Genomic DNA, 6000 nt, shown 5'->3' with positions numbered 1-6000 from the left:
CAGGTAGAGGATGAAGAGGAGGGGGCCGAGGACTGAGCCTTGGAGGACACCTTGGGGGAGGGGAGCGGTGGGGGATTTACAGTTGTTAATGGAGATGAACTGGTGTCTGTCAGAGAGGTAAGATTTGAACCAGGATAGGGCTGTGCCGGTGATGTTAAGGGAGGTTTCAAGTCGGGTGAGGAGAATGGAGTGATTTATGGTGTCAAAGGCGGCGCTGAGGTCAAGTAGGATGAGGATGTTGAGGTTGCCAGCGTCGGAGGAGAGGAGAATGTCGTTTGTGATTTTGAGGAGCGCAGTTTCAGTACAGTGGTTTGAGCGGAATCCGGATTGGAAAGTTTCATACAGGTTATTGGTAGAGAGGTGGTATTTGAGTTGGGAAGCTACAGCACGTTCCAAAACTTTGGACAGAAAGGGTAGGTTGGAGATTGGTCTGAAGTTGTTTGGGGTGTCAGGGTTTAGACCAGGTTTTTTCAGAATGGGGGTGACAGCAGCGATTTTGAGGGATGGCGGGACGATGCCAGTGGACAGGGAGGAGTTTATTGTTGCAGTGATAAGTGGAGAGAGAGCAGGAAGGCAGGCCTTGACAAAGCTGGAGGGGATGGGGTCCAGAGAGCAGGTGGCAGTTTTTATTCCTGTGAAGAGGTCAGAGAGGTCGGTGGTGGAGATTGGGGAGAACTGAGGCAGGGGCTGACAGGATAAGGGGGGGGCAGGTGGTTTGAGGGGGAGCAGGTGCGTTGGTGGTTAAGGTGCTGTAGATGTTGTCTATTTTGCTTTGGAAGAATGAAAGGAAAGTGGTGCATTTGTCAACTGTGAATGATTGGGAGATGGTGTCCAGGGGGCTGAGGAGTTTGTTTATTGCAGAGAAGAGTGTTTTGGGGTTTCCGGAGCCAGAGTGAATTATTTGAGAGCAGTAGGTGGAGTGGGCGCGGGAGAGGGCATCTTTGTAGTGCTGCAGGTGGTCTTTGTAGGCTTGGGAGTGAATTGTGAGACCTGTTTTGTTGCGGAGTCTTTCAAGTTGGCGGGCATGAGTTTTCATCACGCGGAGTTCAGGGGTAAACCAGGGAGCAGAGTGGGTGAAGGAAACTGTTTTGGTTTTTATAGGTGCAAGCTGGTCGAGGCAGGAGGAGAGAGTGCGGTTGTAATAGTCAGTGAGATCAGAGGGGCTGTGGAGGTCAACGAAGGGAGAGGCGGACATTATTTCAGAGAGGGAGGATGAGAGCGAGGTAGGTGAAACAGAGTTCAGCTTACGGAAGTTGATTTTGCGTTTTTGCTTTGGAGCTGGGGTGGGAATGTTGACAGACATGGTGATGGCTAAGTGATCAGAGAGGGTGGGGTCGGAGCCAGAGAGGTGATGTAGATTTAGTCCAGTGGAGCAGACAAGGTCCAGAATGTGCCCACGGTTATGGGTGGGAAAATTGACGTGTTGAGTGAGGTTAAAGCAGTTTAGTATTTCAGTGAAGTCAGCGGTTATTGTGGAGTCAGTGGAGTCCATATGGATGTTGAAATCACCGAGGAGGAGGATTGAGGGGGAGAGAGAACAGAACTGGGTCAGAAAGTCAGAGAAGTCAGAAATGAATGATGGGTGTGGTTTGGGAGGGCGGTAGACAACTGCCATGACTAATTGTGTGTGGCCAGAGAGTTTGAAAGCCAGGTGTTCAAATGAAGGAGCAGATGAGATGGAGATGAGGTTGATCTTGAAGTCCTGTCGGTGAATTACGGCAATCCCACCACCTCGGCCTTCCGAGCGTGGTTTATTGATGTAGGAGTATCCGTTGGGTGTAGTGAGGTTGAGTGCGAGGTAATCCAGAGGTTGTTGCCAGGTTTCTGTCAGACAGAGGAAGTCCAGTTTATTTTCCAGGATGAAGACAGGAGAATGGGGTTAGGAGGGAGAGATAGATCAGCCATGATTGAATGGTGGAGTAAACATGATGGGCCGAATGGCCTAATTCTAATACTTTCACTTAGGACATTATGACCTGATGACTGTCCAACTTCACCTAATAACCCAGCCCTACAGACCTGATGAAGTTGTTGTAAACCCTTTTGCACCCACTCCAATTGACTAACAAACCCACCCTTCCCTTTGTCTCACCCTCCACTCAAAAAACACAGGAGCAGGTCATCTGGCCCCTCGTGTCTGCCCCCTTTCACTGTGATCATGACGACCCCACCACACACCTCTACCTCCTCTTTAACAACCTCAAATTACTGCTAACCTCAATATCAACCTGCTCCGATCTGCCTCCATATCTGAATAACCCGCTTCATTCCTCCATCCCCACCGCAATCGGGAAAATAGCCGTGAATCATTCCATCCTGAGAGCAACCCGGCGGGGGGCAGCCGAGAACGAAGGGGGTCCCGGCGCGGGGGGCGCCTGCTGCCTCGTGCGGCGGGGCCTGGTTCGCCGCTGCGGGGAAATACAGACTGTTCCATGAACTTCTCGCAACTTTGTCACCGCCAGAAACGTGGCCACTCTTTCTGCACCGCCCGGGCGAGGTCTGTATTTTACCGGATTGCATGCAAAAGCAAAGCATTTCACCGTCCCTCGGTACCTGTGACAATAGAGTATAATTGAATCATTGAGTTGAATTCAAGTTTGCACATGAGACTGTTAAATAAAATTGTAGTGTCTAGGAAGGAACTGGCGATGCTGGTTTAAACCGAAGACAGACACAAAATGCTGGAGTAACTCAGCGGGACAGGCAGCATCTCTGGAGAGAAGGAATGGGTGACATTTCGGAGCGAGACCCTTCTTCATTACAGAAAAATAACTGCAAATGCTGGTACTAATCGAAGGTATCACAAAATGAGTTATTCCAGCATTTTGTGATCCCTTCTTCATTACAGTGTTTGCAGGAGAAGTAATGTTATTGTGCAGCCTAATATAATGAAACGTGGCGACTCTCTCTGTACCGCCCAGGTGAGGTCTGTATTTTACCGGATTGCATGCAAAAGCAAAGCATTTCACCGTCCCGAGGTACATGTGACAAGAGTATAATTGAATCATTGAGTTGAATTCAAGTTTGCACATGAGACTGTTAAATACAATAACAGTGTTTGGTGTAGAAGTAATGTTATTGTGCAGCCTAATATAATGAACAATTCACGATGGGAAACACTGATGTGTTGAGTTTCAGGGAATGAAATTTACCCGCAGCTGATTGCAAATGACATCCACTTTGTGGTCAGGGCTGTGATTGACGGGGCTGAGCTCCGCCTCCCCTCAGCCGTGCCCTGCCCCTTTCATTGACCGCGGGTTCAGCAGCAGCCGCGGCGGCGGCTCCACAGCTCCGGGTCCCCCCGGGTCCTAAAGCCCGCCGCCAAGTTGTTGTCCAGCCTCACTTACCCCCTCTGTCCCAAATACTCAGCAGGTCAGGCGGCATCTGCAAGGTGAAACAGACCTGACATTTCAGATCTAATACTGATGATGAATGGTGTTTCCATTTGGATTTTCAGCATCTGCGTGGTTTTTTTTCGTTTTTCCAGTTGATTGGGTGATTGGAATGTGAGTCTGACCATAAACAGCCAACAAAAAAACAGAAAACGTTGTCGGCATTCAGCAGGTTGGGCAGTATACAGTGTCTGGAAAGGGAAGGGTTAATATTTCTGAGGTGCTGTGGAGCTGCAGGCAGAGCCTTTGCCTCATAGGGCCAGAGTTCAAACATGACCTCTGTTGCAGTCTGTTCGGAGTTTGCACGTTTTCCCTGTGACCACGTGGGTTTCCTGCAGGTTAGAAGGATGAGAGGGGATCTTATCGAAACGTATAAGATTGTTAAGGGGTTGGACACGTTAGAGGCAGGAAACATGTTCCCAATGTTGGGGGAAGTCCAGAACAAGGAGCGAAAGTTTAAGAATAAGGGGGTAGGCCATTTAGAACTGAGATGAGGAAAAACTTTTTCAGTCAGAGAGTTGTGAATCTGTGGAATTCTCTGCCTCAGAAGGCATTGGAGGCTAATTCTCTGAATGCATTGAAGAGAGAGCTAGATAGAGCTCTTAATGATAGCGGAGTCAGGGTGTATGGGGAGAAGGCAGGAACGGGGTATTGATTGAGAATGATCAGCCATGATCACATTGAATGGCGGTGCTGGCTCGAAGGGCCGAGTGGCCTTCTCCTGCACCTATTTTCTATGTCTATTGCTCCGGGTTTCTCCCACCTCCAAAAGACATGCGGGTTTGTTGGTTAATTGCCCTTAGTGTGCAGGGAGCGTTGCGACATTTAGCACAGTGGCATCTGCTTATAATGTGCATTGGAAAAGTGGTCTGTGGCTCAAATTGAACCACGACAAGACTACTGTAATGTTCTTTCTGTATTCTGTGCCAAATCATGCCGTGGAACTTGTGGATGTGTTTATTGAAAATATAATTACGTACAAAATGGTAAAGCTACAAAACGCGGGTGAGAGCGGAAATAAAACCAGGGGGAATGTAAATGTGGGAAGAGATAAATAAACAGCAAGTGGAATCAGAGCTGTCGATCCGTTCATTTCAACGCGTTAACCGCGTCCGTCAAAGCAACAGAAATACTTTTGTGTAATTCTGGTCTTGTTGCTTTTATTTTCGTCTGGCTTTATGGTAATTCGCATATCACTGTACCTTAATTGGTACACGTGACAATAAAAGACCTTTGAAACCTATATCTAAAACTTACTAAAGCTTACTTGGAGAATTTAACGCATTTGAACTAGCTCTTGTTCTGACAGGCAGGTTTGCTAGTGTGACACCTGTGGCTTTAGACTAAGTAGTGGGGGGAGGGGTTAACAAATTGTGAATATGAAGATGAGGTAAAAGGGAATACAGGAGATATTGCAAAAGACTCTCGGAAGAATGGGAACAGAAGTTCTAGAGGGGAAAAGAAATTAAGGGCAGGGCCATTTGTGAACGATGTGAGAGGGGAGGTAAATACAGAAGTTAAAGTGTTATACTTAAATGCGCGTAGTATAAAAAATAAAGTGGATGAGCTTGAGGCTCAGTTAGTCATGGGGAAGTATGATGTTGTAGGGATCACTGAGACATGGCTACAAGAGGACCAGGGCTGGGAACTGAATATTCAGGGGTACACATCGTATAGAAAAGACAGACAGGTGGGCAGAGGGGGTGGGGTTGCTCTGATGGTAAGGAATGATATTCATTCCCTTGCAAGGGGTGACATAGAATCAGGAGATGTTGAATCAGTATGGTTAGAAATGAGAAATTGTAAGGGTAAAAAGACCCTAATGGGAGTTATCTATAGGCCCCCAAACAGTAGCCTCGACATAGGGTGCAAGTTGAATCAGGAGATAAAATTGGCGTGTCAAAAATGTAATGCTACGGTGGTTATGGGAGATTTCAACATGCAGGTAGACTGGGAAAATCAGGTTGGAAATGGACCCCAGGAAAGAGAGTTTGTAGAGTGCCTTCGAGATGGATTCTTAGAACAGCTTGTACTGGAGCCTACCAGGGAGAAGGCAATTCTGGATTTAGTGTTGTGTAATGATCCTGATCTGATAAGGGGACTAGAGGTAAAAGAGCCATTAGGAGACAGTGATCACAACATGATAAGTTTTACTCTGCAAATGGAAAGGCAGAAGGGAAAATCGGAAGTGTCGGTATTACAGTATAGCAAAGGGGATTACAGAGGCATGAGGCAGGAGCTGGCCAAAATTGTTTGGAAGGAGGCCCTAGCAGGGAAGACGGTAGAACAGCAATGGCAGGTATTCCTGGGAATAATGCAGAGGTTGCAGGATCAATTTATTCCAAAGAGGTGGAAAGACTCTAAGGGGAGTAAGAGACACCTGTGGCTGACGAGGGAAGTCAGGGACAGCATAAAAATTAAGGAGAGGAAGTATAACGTAGCAAAGAAGAGTGGGAAGACAGAAGATTGGGACTCTTTTAAAGAGCAACAAAAGTTAACTAAAAAGGCAATACGGGGAGAAAAGATGAGGTACGAGGGTAAACTAGTCAATAATATAAAGGAGGATAGCAAAAGTTTTTTTAGGTACGTGAAGAGGAAAAAAATAGTC

This window comes from Rhinoraja longicauda, chromosome 19 (assembly GCF_053455715.1).
Source record: "Rhinoraja longicauda isolate Sanriku21f chromosome 19, sRhiLon1.1, whole genome shotgun sequence".
Lineage (NCBI taxonomy): Eukaryota > Metazoa > Chordata > Chondrichthyes > Rajiformes > Arhynchobatidae > Rhinoraja > Rhinoraja longicauda.
This window is presented reverse-complemented; position numbering follows the sequence as displayed.